Genomic DNA, 23,944 nt, shown 5'->3' on the forward strand with positions numbered 1-23,944 from the left:
CAAAAAAACCCGTGCCAAAAAGAACAAGATGGATGCCTTTTATAGCCTTAAAAAACAATCCTGTTTTCATAAGAGTTCAAAGTGTTGCTCTATGTTTCCGAAAGAACCAGCTCTAGGAAGTGCTGACCAGCAGATTACACGACTGCCATAAAGTCTGCTGAACAAAAGCCCGTGTACTAAGTTCTCACTTTTGGAAAGATACCAGATCTTGAAGCCACATAATGTTTTCAGATCAGGTATTTCCAAGCTCTGGGTTTTCCTTCTCTGCATCAGGAATACCTGAAACATTCCTACCAAGAAACAACCTTGTGATAAGGTGCCACAACAACATGCTATTTGTTCATGAGAGCTAGCAAACAAAGCCCTGCTATCTGACAGCACTGTAAAAAACATCTTATTTTCCAAAAAGAAAGATGCTGGGGGAAGTACTTTTGTACCACCCATGTTCAGCACAAATTTTATAATCTCTAAATAGGTGCTTTGTGTTCCCCTCCATTATGTGACAGGGTAGCTTGAAGCTAATATAACTGCTTAACTCTCCTAAATAGATAACCATACAAGCATTCCTTTATACACATTTCAAAGCACTTGCCTCACAGAAGTCTTCAAAAGACAAAGTTCATTTATATCTGCAAGCAGTAGTCTAAAGTTGCCAACTTGGAGAAAAACAACTTTTTTTCACTCCACTTGGCCAATTGAGCCTGCTAAGAGGTCCCAAGTTCTCCTCTCCGGGACAAGCCACCTCCAGCCAGCAGACACCCCTCACCCTGCACCCAGATATTCGTTACAATTGCTGCTTAGAGGATTAAGTTTTAAAACAATCATACTTATAACTAAGAATAAAATAAAAGTTTAAGTCACCTTTGCAGCTGGCAAAGTGCTTTAAAACTCATCACATACCTTTGCCACCTAGCAGGAAAAACAATCAAACCAGCCTCTAGGAAGCCAGCGGGCTATGGGGAAGGATAAAGTCATCTGTGCAATACTGTGTTCACTAATTCCATTCAAAGAGACTTTTCTGTACCCATTCCAGCCCAAACCTACTGCTCCAACACCACCAGAGCAAGTGCCATAATCAAGGCTAGTAGCTCAGGAATCATTTTACTGGGACTGATTATTTTGCTCTGAAAGGTTTAGTATATATTCCCTGTCACTGCATCACTGCTAGAGGGATAGTCATCACTGGAGCTTTGTTTTGGCAGCAGGGGCTACAGGATGGATGTGCAGCCTGGCTTTGCACAACAGGGATCCCAACAAAGGTGCTAAGAAGCCACACATCAAGTCATCCATCCTCAGACACCAGTAATGTTGCAATCACAAGTACCAAGCATTAGGTAATCCTAATATACATGACCAACTTAATTCCAAACACAGAAGCAAAACAAATTGAAAGATCCCTCATTCCAAATTTTATTCTTCTGAAGACACACATATGGTTGTCCAAGTCTCTGCCACTGGTGCATCATCAAGCACAATGGTCTCACATCCATGAAGGGCTGGGGGAACTGCTATCATCTCTACAGGATTTACCTCTGCCCTCATACCCAACTTTTTTATTTACATGCTATCATGAAAAACAAAGAACAGGAAAAGACTCCTGCCTGAGCGTTTCATAAAGAAGGCAATTTCCTCAAAACAGCTTGTTTAAACACTGGCAGCAGAGATTATTCTCCTTTTGACTACTGATACACAGACGGGTAACCTCACCAGAGCAGCCTGATGGCACTGCCATCTTTGCAGGCTAACCAAGCAGAAGGGACAGCAATCACTTTACACGTGGGACTAAATACTCACGAGCGCCTAGCCTAATTGCAAAGAGGGAGAAGACCATGGGCACTGAGGGTCACAGCTCCCAAGCACTGGTGGTGCTCTCTCTAGAGAGAGGGACCACACAAGACTTGGGCTCCAGGGCCACACGTGGAGAGGTGTTGCCAAGCCAGCCACATCACTCTGCACTTTATCCCTTGAAAGCCACAAGTGTCTTCAGAGCTCAGGCACCAAAGCAGGTAGGAAGAACAGGCGTGGCAACTTGAGCCTTTGTGCATCTGCAGCAACTCCAAGCACTGTTAAAGCAGCAGGGATGTGGCAAGAATGGAGAGAGCTAAGATGTCTCCAGAGCTCTGCAGAAGTTGATTAGCAAAGATCTCCATCAGTAACAGGTCAGAAAAATAACGAGGCAGCTCAGGCCTTTGACAATGAAGCAAGGAAAGTTACTGTGATGCTCAAAACAGTACTTGAGCCTTACATACTGTCAATCAGAATTCTTCCAGTCATTAACAGTAAATACTGTAAACTAGTCTGATTGTCCCTCAAATAAAAAATGGTTACCGTAAACTGGGGAGCAGCTTGAAAAAACTTGTCTCCACTAAACAGAGAAAAATGGACATTAATTAATAGCACCCATACATGGTTATGGTACACAGTGCATGCTCTCATTAAGTGCAGTTTACATTTCAGATATTTTATAATCTTCCTGTTTGTGACTCACTTGAAAATTATGGATTTTGCAAGCATCCAAAACAGTTCATGCATAAGCATCTGCCCACACTATGCCCTGTTTAAGCTACTCTGTTACAGGCACTGGTATCACAAGGTCCTTTGTGTACCAAGTTACTGTTTTTCTCTGACAGTTCCACACAATAAAACACGGAAGAGGTTTTATAGCAGTTCCTCCCCTTTATAAAAAGCAGATTACTTTTGACAGTTAAGTAGCATCCGACTAAACAGTTTGAGCAGCAAGTGTCAAAAGTTGAAGACACTTAACTACTTGGGACTCTCTGGGTTTCCTTAGCCTTTGGTTATACATGATTATCTCAATTTGCAACTAAAAGCAAATAACCTGACACAAAGGAAGCTTGGAAGCGTAACCCTTAAATAATGTAAAGTTTCAAATCAGAAAAGGTCAGGAACCAAAGCATTAAAGTAAATAATATCAGTGAGCTGAAACAACTCCACTGCCCGATGGCCTCCAGTTCACAGGCGTCCTGTTAATCACCATCAGCCAGCCCTCTTCCAGCACAGCACACTGACAATACTCAATTTAATAATTTTTTATTTCTAACCAATACCAATTTGCTTTTATTTCCTTTCAGCCCCCTTTGTGAGCATTTTTTAGTGAAGGCTCTAGTTGAAAATAAGAGCTAGCATCCAGAAAAAAAAGTGGGTTTTTAGGAGCATAATGTAGCTTAAGAGTGATTATCAAAGCCAAAAACCAAGCAAGGCTTAAAGTCTTAGTCATTTTTAAGTTTAGACTTATGCTATGTGCTAATCAATCTGATTAGGAAACCAAAATGTTTTAGTCAAGCACTCGAGCCCTGTGCCAAGAAACAGCTGGGCAAAGCCACACGGAGACAACTCCGAGGCCAGAGCCAGCAGCCGATTCCACCAGGGTCCCACGAGCAACATGCAGGTCCACAGTGTCTCCCACAGCTATGCTTGCCCCAGGCTTTGGCATACCTGTGCAGTTAGAAAGACACGATCTCCAGGCTCGTCTCCAGTCCTTTTCTTCTGGCTGTTTTTTGCTTGTGCGACTGGCACTGATGCCTGTATGGGTGCAGAGCTGTTCAGCTGCTATCACCTTGAGATTGGACACTGCTTTTAAACTGCCAGTTCCTCAGACCAGGGACTGGTTACTCTTCACATGCATGATATGCTCTGGCAGCTGCACATTGATAGTAGCATCAAAACAAAGTGAGCTGGAAGCAACCCTTCTGTCTACTGCACAGATGTTGAGCAAGAAAACTGTTGAAACACAGCTTGCACAATCCTCTCGCTGTGGGATGCAATGAAGAATGTTCCTTGGAAAGCTCGGGGTCCTCCCATGCTTCATGAGAGTAGAAACTGGCTGTGAGTGGGTTGGTGTGCTAGCCAAAGGACGTGCCTGCTGTCCCCATCTCCCCTGTGCTGGACACCCCTGTTGAGTTCCATCCCCCCCAAAATGAGCAGCTCTTCTATTCCTAGCTGGCAGGGAAATGGAGAGCTTGCAATGTCTTAGAGCTTTTTTCCTGTTGTAGCAATCCCCAATACTAGCTACACTATAATGTCACAACTCCATAAGGGACAGATTACAAATTCTAATGAAGTTCTCTGAAAGTCAAGTTTCTTTAGCATCTGGCACCTGAAACTGCTTCTGGTCATACCTCTGTGAAAAGTCATTATCTCCAACAACGTTAAGCTTCTTTTAAGAGATTAAAAATACTAATGATTCCCAGGACTCTCTGGCTATGATGAGTGCTGTCACCTCAAACTGAGGAGGTCAGGCAGCCACCACTCACTGGTCACACGGCTGCAAACAGTTGTTGCCGAGTGTGACGGCACAGGGTGGAGGTATGGGAACCCAGGGCTTTCATAAGAAATCCTACATCTGAGTGACAGCCTAAGTTTTTTTGGAAACACGCTATGCCCATTTGTACTGGTGCCAAAGTTGTCCTCTAGCTTTAAACGACTCCAGGCTGTGGGTGGCAGCACCGCAGGGTGGAAAAATTGAAGAGCAATCAGCTGCCTTCCCAAGCTTCCTTCTCTTACCCTACCAAGCCAGCCTGTCTCGTTCCACTGCCACAGCACTCTCCCAGCATCCTTCTCTGCATCCGTCCCACTCCTCCAACTGACTGCAAACATAAAGTTCTTAAGCAGAGATTAAAGGCAATGCATTGTTACAGAACCCAACACCTGCCTTGCACCTGGGTGCTAGGCTGGGTTTTGGGGGCAGATGAAATAATGAATGCTGCAAAAAATGCATTAGGCATTTCATAACATGGAAGAGACAGCTTCTGCCACAAAGATTGCAGTCTAAAGAGACAAGAAACAAGCTATTGTTCCTGCAGCTCACCAGTGTCAGGCCATGCTCCCCACCCCCTCCTCTTCTCAGTCTGCCATGCTTTAATAGTTCATAGCTTCTGCCCAGCTGCAACTGCTTCAAGAAGTGGGTGGTTCTGTGCAACTTAGAGGCAAAAACATACTGAGATTATTCCAGAAGGGACAGGCTCATAGTATACTCAGAGATGAGGAATGTTATCTGGCTCTCTAGGTTGCAGCCTTGCAAGTGTATAGTGGTTTCTTTTCACATTTTGCATTTTCATGTTGATGTTGCAAAGATGAGTACTTAAGTTACAAAACATCACAGCTAAGGTTGATGATCTATCTTAATTTACATTTATTCATTAGGTCATACTATATGAGTTAGAGCTTCTGAGTACATATACAACTTGTTCTACCAACTATTAAAATTGCTTGCTCATTGCCGTTATGAGTTCTCTTTATAATCCCTGCCAAAGTGTCTGGGCTGAAGTCTCCTGTGGTAAGTGTCTAAGGGTTTTTGGTTGGTTTTGAGGAGAAAAGTATAATTTATGGGTATTATTTTATTCCCATGAGCTGCCAGTCCCCTTTGTAGGATGAACTTTAGGATTCTATATCTTAATCTGGACTCAAACTTTATACAAATGGCCATTGTGTTAAGGACACATTTTTCATTCTTCTGAAGAAAGTCCCATTGTAAAGTTACCCAAATTTAAGTATTTGCACATACTGAACTACTCCAGACTAGATGTGGGTAACAGTCTTCCATTGCTTGCAAGCCTCAGCACCCAGAGACACAATATGATCTTCTTAAGGGCTGAGCACACTCTTGCCTGTATCAACAGGCAACAGATGGGACTGCTGAGGGAGTGTCAAAGTCAGCACCATCCAGTGCCAAAACACTCCTTGCTTCTCAAAATAAGGCCTTTCAAAATCCTTCAAAGTGGGCAAAAAGCAATTCTCCATCCTCAGCTGACTTTTTTCAAAACCTTACCCATCCATGCTCTAGGTTAACACCTATTACATCAGACAGAGAACTTAGTTATCTCTTTCCAGGCTTTGTTTACAAGATGAGTTGGAGTTATGCATGCCCAAGTTTTTATATAAGATTGGGATTTTATACACAACTTCATAAAATTCAGTATGTTTCACATGGGAAAAAATATGTGATGCTCTTAAAATTTATTCATCTAGGAAAAACAGAATAGTATTTTGAATTTGTCATAATATAAAGGATCATCATAAAACTTTGCAGCGCTTCTATTTCATAGACTCATCACATAACCGAGTGTGTTGCAACTTTGTCAAACGATGCAAATGCATCTTAAAATTTAGCAGGGATATGTTACATACAATATATACAAAATATGTTTAGAGTACTCTAGAACTTCAGCAGTAGGAAAATTACATCATTAGTTTAACAAGGTGCACATGAGCTTCCTGAAGGAAGCAACCCAAAAACCCACAGCAAGAGCAATCCTTCCTTCCTCCAGCAGCGCATTTCCCATCTGGATGTCTGCTTACTGTGTTCACAAATAAATGTTCTTTTAAAAGTTGCGTTCTACTTTGCTGATTACTTTTCCATTATACCTTATCCTTACCAATAAACACACACATATATAAAATATATTACCACTCTTTTGCTTTGAACGCCAGTGCCTCCACCTACAGTCTTCACCAGGGGCATTACAGATTAAAGAACCTTATCACTTAGCTTTTGCTTCCTAAAAAAAAATATCAGAATTTCTTAAAGTCAAGTTCTAAGAGTAGTGAAATGGCAAGGACAGAAAAACACACAAAACACAAGGGATGGCTGAAAGCACATGGAAAAGTTTGTTTTATAGTCAATTAGGTTTTCATGCTGCACTAGGTTCTAAGGTTTGCTCTTTCCATTAATTTTTACATCATCCATACAGTAATAGCAGACTGGCCTTACACATCCATGGTAGAAAATAAGCTAAGAGCTATACTTTTGAAGTTATACTTAGTTCAGACAGGAAGCAGCCACTTACAAGCTTGGAAAACTAGTGAATATCCAGTTTTAAAAACAGGACTTGAAAAGGAAGATCTGCACTGACCAGCTTCCAGCTACCAGGAGAAAAAAAAAATGACTGACAGATGAAAAAGATATATTAAAATTGTGACAATTAACTGAAAGGAAGTAGCACAAAACCCAAAAGAAACATAGGAAACCTGATCAGCCACACAAAATAAGAGCAGTAAAATTGACATACATCCTGCTTTGTACAAACAGATACAGCTGTGGAAAATTTCATCAGCACAGGCAGTCCAGCTGTGCATCAGCAAGCACATTGCTGAGCACCTCCGCGTGGAGAACACCCCATCTGACAACAAACCATTGGGCATTATCCAAAGACAACACTCTCATGCCAGTTGGGAAAAAAATCAGGCCTGATCCTGCAGCAGCCCTTAGCTAAAAGTAAAACTAAACTCATCTCCCTCATCATCCAACACAGGAGCTTGCACATTTGAGTCTGAAACTTGGATAATTGCAGGCTTTACTTTTTCTTTTTCCCCCACACTTGCTGTGCTGGATTAAATGGTAAATAATGGCACTGATTCTCAGGGACGCTCAGTACTGAGTTTAATTATGTCATAATAACACTTTAATGATACATGATGACATATTCAGGAGAAGCTATGAATGGTTCCTTACTGCTGCTCCAACTCCACAGCCAAAGAGAATTAACAATAGGGATTATCTCCCACTGACTTACCCCGCTGAAGTCACCCGGGGCACTGGAAGTGACACAGAGAGGAAAAAACCTACCACCATTTGACAGAAACACCAAGTTCAATAGCCATTATATTCATAGCCATTGATTTCTAAGAGCCCTAACCCAGATTTTAGTCATCTGTAGCAACACACACCACCAAACCTGAAAATGGGATGGCCTTACTGTCAGCCTTTTAAACAGCTTCAGAGTATTTCCTGTGACTCTGTAGTACCAGCAAGTAACTTTTGGGACAGAGCTTTTGACAGAGGGCAGGGAGGTAACTACAGTTTCCTTGACCAGCTGACAGCTGGAGATCCACTCCCCACCCAACAGTCCAGGAAAGTTCTTCACTGAGAAGGCTGCAGGACAGCACCATCACACAGCAGGTAAACTTACAAATTTACACCTAAAAGCTGAATCTGAAGGGCAGTCTATGTACAATACCATTTATTTAGTGAAAGTGAAACAGTGACAGGACAAAGTGGGCTCTTCTGTACTTCTGCCTGAGACGTCTAGGTGCTGTGACACAACATGAAAGTTAGATGTAAACAAACTGTCAAGTGGAAGTCATACTTCATCTCAAGAACCAGCATTTCATCCCTATTAATATCAAGCAGTTGCATCTCCTAGTTTTCAGAAGGTCTTCCTTTCAACTGGTTAAACCAGAGAAACAAGAGAAAGTCATTCTTGCTGCAGACTGCTGGGACTGAACTGATTCAGGCTATTGGTTTCCCAGGCTGTACTCTCCCCTGACAGCAAAGGGGCTTCTGACGCCTTAAGCTTCCAGCTATACACATGATGTAAACATTGCTGATCCACCACAACTCGAATTTGTATTATTTTTGAGAGTTTCACAGTTTCTAGTTGTCTTTATTCTGAAGAGCTTCAAGCCAGTTTCACCCCTTCTGTACTTTTTCTTTCACTCTTTGTCTATTTTGAGACAATAAAAGCAGGAAATGTCTCATTACATATATGCTCCACGTTTTGGGCAACAGATTCTCAGGCTCTAAGGAGGTTAAGTGAAAAAAACAGTATTTTCTATGGGAAGTTAGAAGTTTGCCAAAATCCCTTAAGCTGGTCATGAGAAGATGTATGTTGCACTTCAGTCAAACAAATTAATCACTTAGGTTTAAAACTCCGTATCAAAGAATTTTTCTCACAGCAGTTCACTGCTAATCCCACCTGAACTACAAGAGCAAGTTACTCAACTGCCTTATAACTATTTTTAAGGCCTAGGCTCCCAAGTCAAAGCGTTTCCCAAGATGCACTGTAATCTCCCCATGTAACTGTCACGGTGCAAAAAGGAATATTCAATGAGCAGAATATCTCCCACTGGAGTAAAGAAAATGGGGGAATCCTGCTGTTTTTACTGAGCATTCATACAATCTACCCAGATGATCTGTCACAGTTTTAGCATTCCATTTTATTTTGGCAAGAACAAAAAAGCCATTGTACAGGGCAGAAACTGAAAAACTTAAGAGTCTGTTTTATGGTGGTGCAGATGCTGGTTCCCAAACATAGGCAGGCACACGTGGCAGCCCTCCCTCAGTAGTGGGTGACACTTCTCTGGCTATTGCCAAATTCTGTGGACACCTGACACTTTGACATCTCTAGCCTGCTGCCACCTTGGGTAAAGTGGCCAAAGAATGTAACGAATCAGTACACAAACCCTTCTTCCTAAGGGAAACAAATGAAAAGCCCATCTTGTTCAGACCATCTAGACTCCTCTCCCCCAGCCTGGTCCAAGGCCAGCCACTTTGCAGAGTGTCCATTCGCAAGGGGATGAGTTCAACTCTTGGTTCACTGCTTAGAGAAATTTTAGTTCAAAGGTTTCAAAGTTGAAATCCAGCCCATTCCAGGTATCTGCTGAACTGCGGTGAAAGGAAGTCAGATTCAAATGCTGCAGTTTCTAGTTGCCCAAAACCATTATACCATGGCATCTGTTCAGTTTACACTGAAAAATATTAGGTACAGAAACCATACACACCCTAAGTAGTCTCTCATTATTACCTTAAAACCAGTTTTCACTACATCTGTGTTTTCCATGTCAAAACAAACACTAGTTTCTCCTGAACACATCCATGCATTATTCTTCAAGGGCACGGAGATTATTAGTACTCTGGGAACTGTACAAACCTTTAAGGAACACTATTTTTGCTGCACCTACTCCTGAGTTTTACCATTTCATCCACAGTCATTAAATTCTTGCTGTGCACAGGACATTGTACAGCATTAGCTGCCTGCTGTTTACCCAAGTACTTGTGATAAAAACACAGTCTTTCTATGTCAAACTACGTTAGACTCTGGTTAAAAGAGCACAACGTTTTAAAAAAAACATGTTGCCAGAGCCAAGATCAGAGTGCACCAGCTTAATGCCACTGGCTGAAGTTTTGATGTAACTTACGCCTGTAACAGCCAAGACTATAAAAGACCAAGGCAGGCTTCTCACATGTTTACTTGAAGTATTTGATAGCTCCCGTTTACAGGCTATTTTCACTGCACGTCCTCAACTGCAAGTTTTTCAGAAGCTGTGTATCTTTAACACACACACAAAAAAGTTGACAAAAAGACAGAGGAAGTCAAAACAATGCAACACCTTGCAGAGAAACTGGACAGAAAACTTCAGGCTGTCTTTGACCTCTCCCATGCCTCTACAATTCCATTTTCTAGGTTCAAAACACAGTTCCTATTTAAACAGACAACTGAGGAGGAAAATGTCCAAATAACATAGTTGGTAAATGCTTCTATTTGAAGCCTAAAGGGAGTCTTATTCTGGGCATGAGGTGCAAAATCGGGCACCGTGGTCTTTATAAAAGAGTGGGTAAGAGTGAGCAATGCTGGTTTGCAAGTGTTTCATAGGAAAACCGTAACACAATGGAAAGCATTAACCAAAACATCCTCCCTAGAAGTGAAATTACTAATTTTATCAGACCCAGCAGACGGCTGTGCCTCCACTGCAAACAGCGCCGGGACGCGCTCTGACCCCGGGCACTGCCTGGGAGCACAGGCGGCAAACTGCGCCTATCACCGCGTACAGACCCCGCTCAAACAACTGACTAGTAAAGCCTGGACACCAGTCAAGCCTGTCCTCTGCTCCGGATCCAAGGCAGAGCTGCAGGAGCAGAGACACAAGCAACAAGCGCCAGGAGTCAACTTCCGTAAGGAAAAGTAGGTGCCTTCGTTTCACGGCCGTTTTCCAGCCCAGCCCGCCGCTCCGGGGAGCCTCGGACCGTGGCAGCAGCACCCAGGAGCTGCCCCCACCGCCGGGAAGGGCCGGGGGACGGCTCGGGGCACCCCATCGGCCGCTGCCTCCCGCCAGCTCAGCCACCACCCCGCAAAGAGCCGCCTGCTCCTCCGCCGGCGGCCGGCAAAGCCCTGCTTGGAAGGAGGAGGCGGGGGGAAAGGGATTTACTGATAAGAAAAAGGAGGAGGGTGATGCAGGGATGCGCCCTCGAAGGGGCTGCGAGGTCCGCGGGGGTGGGTGGATGGATGGGGAGGGAGGTGGGTAGATGGATGGATGGAGGGAGGGACCCTCCCTTACCTGCTGCGGTACCGCTCTCCCTGCGCCGCCGCCGCGCTCCGACCACCGCCCGCCCGCCGCCGCGGGGCGGATTTATAGCCCGCGCCCCGCCCGCCGGGCGGTGCTGCCCGCCGCCGCCGCCGCCTCGCCCCCGGCGGGAGCACGGGGCGGGCCGCCACCCGTTCCGGGGCTCCGCCCGCCCCGTTCGTCCGCAGGGGCCTGTGGCGGCTGCCCCGCGGCTGCCCGGTCTGCGGAGGGGCGCTGAGTATCAGCGGGGAAACCCCGCGCCCGCCCGCCCACCAGCGCAGCTCCCCCCCTCCCTCAGGCCGCGCAGCTCAGCGCGGGGGGGGCTCACCGCTGACACCCCCTTCCCGGGCACGCTGCGGGAGCAGTGGATGGGTGAGAGCTGCCACCCTGAGAGCTGCCACCCGGCCTCCCGAAGCGTTACCGTGCCGGGGAGAAGGGGTGTCACACCGTGTGGTGAGGAGAGTCGAGTGTGGGCGAGGGGCTTGCCCAGGGACCGAGGGACTAGCCGTCTTGGGAAAGTCCGAGCCAAGGAGTGCGACCGCGGGGTCCTGGCACAGGTGGTCCAAACCCTGCAGGCATACGCACTACGATTTACCAGATCACGAATTGCTCATTACATACATTAACAGGACCTCTAGGAAGGAACCCTTAATTGCAGTAGAAAGAAAATAATGCCTTGACACATTTCTCATGAAGTTCAGAGGGTGCAGCGGGTGCTGCAAGTGCTGTGTGAGTTTCCCAGCAAACAACTCTTTGGCAAGAAGCGCAGCTAATCGTTTATTCCAAAAAGAGGCCCTGGCCTGCTGAGTAAAGAATATATACACAGTTCTGCGTGTAGCCACCCGCTAAGGGGCTGGTTAAACTGTGACAGCCTCAGCTGCTTTTTCTGTGGCTTTTCTGTAAAGCACGCTGACCCCATGTGTGTGATTTCACTTAACAGCCTCACTTTTATGGCAGGTTACTGTGACCCAAACTGATGAAATCCACATCATGTTATCGTTTTTCCTCATGCAGCGGTCTGAAGAGGAAATCAGAGATTCCTGAAACTCTGAAACTCTGTTAAACTCTCTGCCTCTGTTTTCTCAGCTATACAATAAGCTTATTAAGTCCAGTCTATAAAAGCTTGCTGCTGTTCAAATGCATATTAGCTTCTCTCCTCCTAACCCGGCTTCTGCACCTGAGTCAGAAAGTGCTGCCTTCGGAAAAAGCACTCTGGAAGTCCAGTTCCTTTTTCACCATGGAGAACATGTTGTGCATCAATAACTCTGAAGTATTACTAAGTGTAGAATAAAGGAAATTTCTTTATCATGTTTTCTTACCTCCGTTTAGTTCATGTCTGCAAGGCTGAAAAGTATTTCTGAAACAACACCAGAGAAGCATTTGTCATTCTAAGACTCACTGCTCTGTGTGTGCTTTCTTTGTTTTTTGAATCATTAAAGGTCTAACCTTTTTCGTGTAAATTTTAAATTGTGAGGCCAGGAAACCAATGAAACCATCGTAAATAATTTCATTTGCAACTGAGCCTATTTTGAAGTCATATCTTCGAAATTATGTCATCAAATCGCTGTCTTGCTGTGTTTGTTATGGAAGATCTGCCTAGTTCAGTGTACTAAAGCTATGGAACAAGTGCAAATGCTAGAACAAGAAGATGGGCTTGACTAATTTTCCAACGGATTAATCCTTCCTTCATCTGACCATGAAACAAAATCCTAGCTCAGAAACATTCAGTCCTTCAGAAAACAGATCTGGGTCAGTGTCTGAACTGTGTGGTTTGGCCCATCCTCAAGCAGTTTTTCAGTCTGCTGTGCTTGGCTGCTTTTTGGGGAAGGGGCTGAAAACTCCAGAGATTCAAACTGAATGAACTGTTCCCTGTGCACTAAATACAGACTTCTGCAGTAAAAACAAGTACTGAGTCTGGAACGAACTGGAGAACTGGAATGAAGTGTTTTCTTTTGTTTTGACCTTTGCAGTTTGTTTGTTATGTAGATCACATGCAGTGTTAGACCCTCAAAAATGTTGGTGGCAGGCAGGTAGAAGCCCCCAGGAGTCAATAGTTGCTAGCCCACGTAAGTAGGAGAGCCTGGGAATGTGTGCATCCGAACTGAGCCCTCACTAGCTCAAGCACTCTTCCCAGCTATTTTGCTCCTTATGACTGAGAATAACATGGTGATTTGCAGTGTCTTTTGAGGGTGATTGGTGGATTGCAAAAGAAAATGAAATCATTCCAAAAATCCAAGTTAGGAAGTATTTTACTATGTGAAGATGTAATTGCTAAAGTTTGTACTCTCAGAGCCAAATCCTGCCATGTGCCAGAAAGGAGCACAGCTGAAAGCTTGGGGAACATCGTTCCCCTCTGCTTGAAAAAGTCTACTTAGAAGTCAGGTAGGGAAAACAGGAATTTCAAGGCTTAATTTGCCACAGTGGCACTGCTGACAATGCAACAGCCACAGCCTCAGTGAGTTTTCACCTTGTGCTGGGCTGCACGACTGCTCACACCACATTCCCGTAGCAGCTGAGTGGCTCATGTACCAGAATCTGTACGTGTACAGACGTGTGTACTTTAGGAGCCACTGTGCTAGGGAGACAAGACAAGCTGCCACCCACATGGGCCCACTGAAAATCTAATGACTATTTCTACTGTAAATATTATTTTATGTAATAAACCAGCTTTATCCAGCTGGCATGCACTTGTCCTTTTCAGAAGAGCATCTCTGTAGGGGGTGGCTGCCCAACCACAGATGTCCATTCCTGTACCAGCGAACAGGCTGCTCAAACCAGCCTGAAAGCACAACTCCTCTCCAGTGCTGTCTGTGGCTTTCACTTGAGATCGCAGCATAGGTTTCCAGGAGTTTTGAAAGTAAACAAGTCCTCGATTTACTATTCTATTTTGTTTTACTAAACTGGCTTATTGTAGATATACGCACACACAGAGACACATTTGCACAAAGAGAGGAGATGTCATACTTCCATGCTAGAGAAAGACTAATCGTATGTGCTGAGCAGATGCCTGCTTATGTGTTCCAATACCTGGCAGTAACAATATTTCAGCATTTAAATAGCACTTTAAAGCCATTAACTAATCAATGCTTACAAGGCTCCAGGGGAAAGAGTGTGGTGCAAATGAAGAACCACCAGACTAGAGACCTGATCCAAAGTCCACTGAAGGGTAGCAAAGCCATCGATTTCAATGCTATGGAAACAGATTTTAATTATGAGACTATTCTTCTTTCCTTTGACATTATATTTCTTTCCATGCCAGCATTAACACAGGAAATTTCAGTGGTTGTGCTGCAGCAACAAAGAAGGAAAAAGAGTTGAATAATGTAGGAGCACAGCATTATTTTTTGCAACAAATATTGTGCATTTCTTTACAAAGATCTCTGCACACTGTTTACATTTAAGCAGTGGTAATATTATTAGTCACTGCAAAAGTAACTGGGTGTTCCCTTGTTCTCGCTAACAATACAGCAGGGATAATTTTGGATTAAGCTACATGTTTTATGAAAAATATACTTGATGTTTGCTGGTTCACGTAAAAAGAACTCCCTGTGTGACCCATCAAATATCACACCCCATCCACTGGGAATTTTATTCTACTACAGCCTTTTGTTGTTGCCTTTGGATTCCTTGATCATGCTGACATGTAGACATACGAATCAGTTGTCCTTCCAAAAATTATCCAATGCAGCTTTGAACCAAGGGCACTGACCTCAATAAAAAATATAAATAAATAACACCACAGATTGCAGATTCACATGCCCCTGTCAGAGGTTTTCCTGATGTTATTCATATCCCCACATAAGTACTTATTTCCAGTTTGGAAACTGCTTTTGGCAGGTTTATCTGCTTCAGCAAAAGCATAGATGCGGGGTGAGTCATTTAGTTGGTCTTGCAATATGAACTTCCTGCCATTTGCAAAGGAAATAGATTTTTTAAATATATTTTATCAAAGCAGGGTTTATCTGTAAGTTCATTCAGTGAATGAGGGGATGGAGATTTTGTTTTTTGAATAGGTATATCCCTTCAGGACGTTTTTGGTGGAACATTTTACCAAGGGAAATGTTTCTATAGAAAGTTCTGTTAATTGGGGTGGAATCTGTGAGCTAAATTCACAGCAGGACTCACAGCTGAGTGACGGGGCTGCCCAGCCCTGCATTTGCCACTCAGGCTTTTGGTCCAATGCATGTGGACAACTAAGTGTCTAAGAATTGGGTTTCTGAGAAGTCAACATGATGAGTGGTAAATATTAAAACTAGCCAAGAGAAAAGCCAAGAGAGACAAGGTCTAAAATAGATTTTATGTTTATTTCCACGTAAGGTTTTTGACTGTAAATTCTCTCCAAGAGATTAATACCTATGGTCAGTGAGTGCTTTCTTTGGTACTTCCTTACAGTTCATAACCCACAGATAATGCAGGCATCCGAGGGACTTGTTTTCAGATACCATACTGTGTTTGAGCATAGCTCTTCTGCTTACCAGGAAAAAGTCTAAGCCACAGTCTACAGGATGGTTATACACTCATTGCACAACATTTTGCTTGCAGTTTCTCCTGTTGGAGCTAATGCATTTTGTAAAAATAACGAAAACTCATCAAGCCAGCCAGGAAAAAGGAAGAATTTTGTTCTGCAGCTCACAGATGTCATTACGAAGGCGGGGAGAGGGTTTCATATCCCTGCTACAGTTGGAAGGGGAATTGGGACTTGCTGCATACTTCCATTCCTCCTCCAAACAGAAGAGGCTCAGATTGCAATATCTGGATTAAAATCTGTCTCTTGCACCAAGAACTCATGAAGAGAGACTCCATTTTCAAAGCTATCTTTTGTGCAAAGATTAAGCCAGCAGGGACTCTGAAACCTGCACAGGATAAGAAAAGAGGGAAGAAATCCCAACTGTGGTTTCACTTAGGAGTTAGAGCAACTCCTTTTCCCAGAATGACAGGAGTTTCACACACATCAAGTGGTAAAGAAAACTGTTCCCTCTATTGGTGGCAGCCCAACAGGGATTTTAAAAGTCTCAGTGGTATCTGCATTTCAGACTAAGGAGATCCAGGTGAATTCAGCTTGCACATTCACCACAATCAAAGTGTAATACACTGCTGCTAGTTATCTGTCCTGATGTAATTTCAATTTGTCTACTAAGATGGGTTATTTGTGTTTCACATCTTTGTCACCTGCTTGCCACTGGGCAGAAGAAGCAGTACAGTACTGTGCGCCATGGCCCATGAGGATCCATGCACTTGCTGATGGCCCCAGCAGGATGTGTGTGGTGACCAGCTACTCACCTGCCCTCTTGTTTGTCCAATGGTCTAAACAGAAAGCTATTTGGGGCTGCTGAGAGATCAAAGAATTGATTTTATGGGTGCCTGATAGCCCCTTGCATGAGTTTATTTAGTCCTGCTGGAGAAAAATTGCAGTCTTCAGACCTGTCCACCTGTTAAACACACATGTACACGCCTGTGTGTACAATTGCATAGAGCTTGTTTCTTTAGGAATCTCCACTAAGCATACAGATAAACACAATAAGTTCCTTTACAGATGTAGCTTTACTGGACTGGCATGAGATATTATTCTTTTCTTATTCATGTTGATTCTTTTTGTGGTCAGCTATGAGTAGGCAAGGAAGTAGAGAGACTTGTTTTAACTGTGAACTAAGAGCAGTGCTGTAACCCTTCACAGCAGTCAGAGGCAGGAGAAATGAAATGCTGAAAGGTCGTAAATAAGGGGGATTTTCCTCAGCTCTCTCAGAAGTAGGTGACTTCATCCATCCCATTCTCAGCAAGAAACTTTGTGTTTGTCAGAACGGGTTTGCTCTGTCTAAAGGAAACCAATTAGAAAATACTGCCTTCGGCACTAACAACTACCCTTTGACATCTTCAAATTTTCTTACCAAAATTACCTACAAGAATACAGGCTATACAGATAACTAATTCAGTTTCTGAAGCACTGGATGGGTAGAGAATTCAACAGAGCCCAACTGATGCCCTCAGTTGGTCATCTACAACTTCTTGCATGCGTAATCCTCTCTTAATCTGCCTGCCTTGGGGTGCCAGGACTCTCCATCCCCATTCACTAAGTGGGGAGAATCTGACCATCAGTTGCAACTGCTGTCCTCTGCTGCAAATTCAATGGCAAGTTTAAAGAAACTTTCAAGTTGTAAATGTCTTTTCATAAAAGCTGCTTTCACATACTAGAAAAATGGGGATTCTATACACTTGAGCATTACAAGGAAAACCCTGCTCACGTCCACCCTAGAGGCACAGCATTAGGGATGTTCAAACAGAAGTCATTTGGGGGCTGCACAAGCAACTTGAAGGAGACTTTAAGTTTTTTATGTAAAACAGACTTTGCAGCAACTTGTTCTTTAGCAGAAAGGTGTGACCAGGGAGGTGCTGGGTATGAGTATGTGCTCTGTTAAATTAGGCCATTCGAAGCAAGAGATCACAGGACTTGGAAGCCCCAAAATCTCCTGATTCTGAACACTTTGGTGTGGATCATATCAGCTGACATGCCTGCAAGTCCTGTACTGATCAGGGAAGAAGGCACCAAATGCAATTTGATGTCTTTTTGATTCTCTGTGGTCGGTATTTGGCTAAGCAAAATTGCTCCAAAACTGAAGTACGAGTGTTCCACTCTCTCCCATTAGTCCCCATCTTTAGTTATTATATTTTTAAAGAAGTTCCTCTACTAGCTAAAAATCTGGAAAGTACTTCCCTCCCCCTCACCTCTTCCTCCCACTCAGTCTGGCTGAGGCATTGCTATACACACAAATACATAGGCACAAGTACATGTGTGTGTACCAGAATCCTTCCCATTCCCTTTTTCACAGCCTCTCTGAAGGAACATCCAACACACATCTCAGCTGAACTTTTGAACCCACCAAGGCTGAGATGATAGCTTGAATTCAAGCAAAACAGGCTGGTGAGTGCCTATGGGTTCGAGGAGCAACAAGTACAAGCCAGAACTCTGTCCTCACTTATGTCTGATAAGGAAGAGCCGATAAAAGGCCTGATCATTGTCTAATCTTCCTAATGTAGTAATGTCATGTGCCCTCTGCTTGAAAATGCACTTAAAAGTATAAGTCCTTTTGCCCTGAGCACACATTTACATAGCAATAACACAGCCAAGCAATTAACTAAAAGAAAGTCTGGTTCTGCAAGACCCTAAATGACATGTATCACTTGCAATCAGTTAGATGGCTACAGCTATTTTCTGAAGATTTTGGTCTTAAATGCTGCTCTTACAGCTTTGAACCCACAGTCAAAGAAGCACGAAATGATTTTGCTGGTTATGTACTCAGAGCTGACCACAACAACAGGCCTGGGACCACCTGGGGCCACGTTCATGGTCTTGGGCTCCTGGACGTAAAATACAAACACCTATGAAACAAATACCTCAGGTTTCTCCCCTCTCTTGTGTTCAGGCAGAGAAGACGGAGGTTGGTTCACTCCTTATAGAAGTTTTAAAGAAGAGGGTGCCACAGAGGAGATAGGACACAAACAGCAGTTTTTGGCTGCAGTCCGTCTAAGGGGTCACTTTAGGCATCTTTTCACAAAGACCAGGTGTGTAGCCCTAGGAAGAAGTAATGGAGGGAGTAGGAACAGGGGAAGAGAGCAATAGGTAAGTTGATTGCAGCTCTTGCAGCAAAACTAGACTTTTTTCCAGCCATTTCACAACAGTTGCTCAGAATCAAACAGTCAGCTCTAAATCAGCAATTCATTCATTTAATAGCTTTAAAGGCTGTTCCGTATTAAACAAGACATGGTAAATCTGTTTCAGATTAGCAAATCAAATGAGTCACAAAAAAATCCCACTTTGGTGTTAAGTTTTGGCCTGTATGAGCTGCATCTCAAACAGATGCTGTGTCCATACTGCTAAATATAAAAGGGCCAAAACCCAGTCTCTGTCCCTGACAATAAGTGGTGTGGCCTGGCTCAGGCTTCCTGTCTTAGGACCAGCCCTCTTCGGCAGAATGACTCCACACACATTGTATGGCACTTGGCCCTGGCTCTCTTCTGTGCTACAAGTGGTGTCCCTGTGGTCCTAGGACATGATCATTATTTTTTTAATGCGTTTTTTGGTTCAAAGGCTCTGAAATAATCTAAGGGTGGTGTTGCAACCCACAAGAGTGATGTATTTATGCCATGAAGCTGAAGGTATGCATGGACCCTGGGGTATACATGGGGCTGTGTGAGTGTGTAGGAGGATGCAGAGCCTGATGGGACAGCCTTGAGGGACTGTGTAAGCTGAAGCATGGTCTTCTCCATACTGCCTGGTGACAGCTCCTGGGAAGAGGCCAGACCAGAGCCAGGGAGTAAAATCACAATTAAGTGTGTGGGCAGTCAAGGGTCTGGGGGTCAAGCTCACACCCTGTCCCCTTTTAGCCTACACATACCCAGAGGAACGGAGCAGGCTCTTCTGTAGGTTTTATCATCACATGCATCCAACTGGAGTTAGACACTGAACAGAGGACAGCGTCTGCAAACATCTCAAGCCCTGAGTGCTCCTCAAAAACTTCTCACCAATGAAGAATTGCAGCAGTTTAGGCATCACTTCTGCTGGCAGCCTCTGGGTAGGTGGAAAACACTGGGAAATTTCATCAGCATTTCATCTTCTACTTGCCTGATATTGAGTGCCAAAAGGAAGACAGTAGCCTTATTTCTCAGAGCAGCTGAAATTTTTAATGTGTTAAACAGCTTTCAGTTAACGCAAAAGCAACTCTGAAAGATATTTAACAAATATACAGACACTCCCATAAAGAAAACATAGCTATTGTATTTTTATCAGAAAGAAAAAGCGAGGAAAATTAAGGAGTTCTCGAGATACCACAGAATAGAGATAGCACAACTGCAATCCAAATCATGCCTTCGAGAAAGCTTTCCTCAGCCTAAGGTGAAAAGAAGGAGAGAGGCTTTTTACTGTAGGAATCATCCAGCTAATGAAACCAGCAGAGGTGAGTGATTGCCAGGTTGATATCTATCATCTGCAAAGCATCATGTAATTTAGTGGAGGTTCCCAACAATTGGAAGAAGGCTGCTGATGAAAAGACTGGATATGTGAATGAAGAGAGAGTGGTGAATATAATATACGTTGTCTATGGTAACATTTTTGACACCATCACCACAGTATTCCTATTTTCAAGTTGAGAAACTATAGGATGCCTGAGTGTGGCTTGAAAAATGCCCGTACAGCCAGGGTTAAAGTGTGTAATAATCAATGGCTTAATATCGAGCTGAAGGACAGTAACAAGTGGAGTGCCACAGTGATCCGGTATTGTTCAATGTCTTCATCAGTGATTTGGATGATGAGACCAGTGGTGTGCACCCTGCAGCAAATTCAAGATGATGGTCAGTGAGGGAAAGTGATTGATATACCAAGTGACAAAACTTTAACCCAGAAGGACTTTGAGAAACATGAGAATTGTGCCAGCAAGAACTTCCTGAAATTTGGCAGGGGGAAGTGCAAAGTTCTGTGCCTGGGTTGAAATAACCCCACGCATCAGCACAGGTTGGGAACTGAACGACTGAGACTTGATGAAAGGGAATCTGGGGCTTTGGGTTGATGCCAGAATGAACAAGAGGCAATAGTCTGCTCTCATTACAGGTAGTGCAAATTGCACATTGAGTTACATCAGGAGAAGCGTGCCCAGCAGATCCAGGGAAATTATTACCTCCCTTACCCTCCCTTACGTCATCCCTGGTGAGACCAGTTTTGGACCTACCAGGATGTCAAGAACCTTAAAAAGCTCAGCAAAGAGCTGCAAAGATAGCTAGGGGGTTAGGGCACATCACCTTCAAGGAGAAGGTAAGGAAACTGGGTTTGTTTAGTCTTGGCAAGAGGAGACTCAGGGGTGGTCTAATAGCAGCCTACATCTATTTGAAAGGAAACTGGAGGGATGACGAAGCCAAACCCTTTTCAGTAGTAGCAGAGAATATAATAGGGCAACAGCTTCAAGTTGTGGCTTGGGAGGTTGAGATTAAACAGAAGTTTAAGACACTAACATAAAGCTAAGGAAACAAAAATAAGTTCTGCTCAGTGGAAGTAGCAGGCCCAAAGGAAAGCCGACACAGGAAGGTAGATCACAGCGATGTTGGGATTACTACCATAAAACAGAGTGAACAATGAAGGGTGCCAAGACTGCTTAAAAAGGTGAACTCTGGAAGCTTCATCAAACTAACCAAAATAACCAGTTGCTGGGCTGAAATGCTACAGTGCAGCATGTGCCCTGGATATTGGATGCAGGCTTAGAGTTTTAAAAACCCAGAAATTAAAGAGGCATAAGGTCTGAGTTACTATAATAGTTTGGTTAGCAGTGCCTGGAGTTATCCGATGCCCAAAGGGCAGATGGACTCAGTGCTTTTCTAAAAAAGGATCAAGGATATATCTTGCAAGAACAAATAGAGTTTTGATAGTAACAGAGAGGAATGGTCTAAGTTTAGCTCTGGGTATGGAAAATTCCAGGATTTTGTCTACAGGAGACTAGTTCATATGACATTTAGTGTCATTGCTAGACTGAACAAACTGGACCCTACCAAAAAAAAATCAGAGAATAATTTTCAGAATTAAAAATCAAAGGCAATTTTGGAAGAACAATGGTCATTGCTGACCCATGTCTTACTGCTCAGAACAAGTATCTAATAGAGCAAACACCTGAGGTTTAATGTCAGCAGGTGAACCTCACTTAAAATCTGAAAACATTGTATCTTGTTTTGAACAAATAGGTGATCAATATTAGCAGAGGTACAGCTAAGGGTGGGCTTTAGATCAGAAAACATTTATTAAGGTTATTGGTTGGGGGTTTCCAGCTCCAGTTGTCACTGGAAAGGGAAGATGTCACTGGTGAATAGAACTTGATTCAGAGGCACCAGAATGGGAAGCACCAGTTGAAGCAGGAAGGAATTCAGGTGAATATGCTGAGGACGAAGACATCACAACCATTGAACACTCTCAGAGCTGTCCTGGGGGGTTATCCAATGAACAGAGACAGCAAAAAGTCCTAAGGCTTGCCATTTCTACAAAAAACACAGGCCAAGCAGAGTAAGAAGGAAAAACCAGAACCACTGTTGACAGCAGCTGGAAAAAATACAACTTAAATGCCTAGTTGTGTTTATTAGCTAAGATGCATACGTCCTTCTAGTTTCTGTCCTAAGATAGCCTTGGTGGAAGATACGATACTCTGACATATCTTTTATCTTTATTACGTAGCGTACTACATAGCTGGTAGTGCCCAGCAGCGATCACAACTCCATGGGCATCAGCTGTAGTAAAATACATGTGCACATGCTGCTGCTGCTTCCCGTATCCTCAGTCTAGTGGGCTGATGACCAATGGTATCAAATTGAAAAAAGCAGCTTTTCAGAAAAGCTGGGCAGCAAAGTTGTGTTTAGCTGTATTACCTCATTGAACTCTATAAGTGTCTGCCAGCATAACTGAGGATTTAATTTAGCTTTTCATCACCCAGCACTGACATACAACATCTCTGAATGTAAGGCCACAGGTGTTTAATAGTGTGTAGCAAAGCTTTACAAATGTGGCTAATTATTCATTAGCATTGGTATTCCATTGCTCGGTAGACGTAAGATTAGGAACTCTGCTTTGCTACAAATTACTAGAAAGAGGCAGTTTGTGGCAAAGATGCTCACTATTGAAAGGGTGAGGACATTCCCTATCATCTTCTAGATAGGGAACCCAAGCCAGAGTTTAAGTCTTGAGTAATTCGAGGTTATTAGCAATTACAAGTATTGTAGCTTGCACAAATATTAGTATTGTGGGATGAGTAGATTTTGAGTGCACGTAGATACACTTTGTAGAAAGGCCTGGATGTAGTAATCGACCAACACATGGTCTGTGGTACCAGGCAGCCTTGGAAAAAGGGACAATCTAACCACCAGAAAACAGTGCTCTGTATCATGCGGCTTTCACTGAATTGCCTCACCTTCGGTGATGAACAGATCTGAGTCACAAGATCAGAGATTTGAGCAGGATGATTAATACCAGCTTCACTCTGGGAGAATAGTATGAACATACTGAAACAAAATATTTTGAGATCTGAGCCACCATATCTGCAAAGACTGCCTGTACAACACTTTGTGTCCCTTCAGCTCAGAAAGGGAAAGACCCTGAGAAAACTGATAAGGGATGACATGAAGAACATTTGTTACTGAATGTAAGAGTTCTCGTTTAGCGTGCTTTCCCTGCTGGAATGCATTTATTGCTTTGTTTGTCACACACATCATAGGTTATTTTCATCTCAGAAGCAGCACTTCAAAAGTTGTCAGAATTTAAAAGAGGACAAAAATCTGTTTCATTTTTTATGGTCAATTTTCAAGCACGGTATCTCAAGCCATATGTGGGCAGAACTTTAAAGACATCTTGTTAGAAACTTAAATAAGTTCTGAAAAAATTTCTTAAGTAGGAAAGGAATCTTTGACCATAACTAGTTAACACATTGTGCAAAGCATAAAACCCTGTCTGCAGCACTATTTAAAACTGAATTACAGTAAATTGGGGAACATGCTTTAAAAAAATAGTATTATGTAGCATGGACAAAATCAAAACCCTTTAACTAGATTCTTTGTCCACAAAACTGTTGGCATATCTGATTCTTCCTACTGGGTTATCACTGTCATTAGTTCCAAGACACGAAAGCCCACAGGAGATAAATTTAATCTCATGTTCTATCTGTGATGTTTGATGCAGGCTGGAAGAAGGGACAGATCTTGCCCCCCTCCGGGTGTGGAGCTGCTTTACAGCAGTTTATTTGCAACAGTGAAAGGAGTTTCTCTATGTCCTTTTTGTCTGTCTCTATTAGAAACTCAAGACAAAGCTGAAAGCAGATTTTGAGCTGCCTGAGATGTGTTATTTATTGAC

At 43.4% G+C, this 23,944-nt stretch overlaps 1 protein-coding gene across 1 annotated transcript in view; it reads right to left on the reverse strand.

Moving 5' to 3' along the window:
• NDRG1 (N-myc downstream regulated 1) overlaps positions 1-11,210 on the reverse strand; it is a 41,961-nt gene extending 30,751 nt beyond the window's left edge. The window contains exon 1 of the mRNA XM_074888402.1: positions 11,074-11,210. The gene's annotated coding sequence lies outside the window, so the exon portion shown is untranslated. The remainder of the gene's footprint in view (positions 1-11,073) is intronic.
• Positions 11,211-23,944: the final 12,734 nt, after the last annotated feature.

Source organism: Strix uralensis, chromosome 1 (assembly GCF_047716275.1).
Source record: "Strix uralensis isolate ZFMK-TIS-50842 chromosome 1, bStrUra1, whole genome shotgun sequence".
Classification (NCBI taxonomy): Eukaryota; Metazoa; Chordata; class Aves; order Strigiformes; family Strigidae; genus Strix; species Strix uralensis.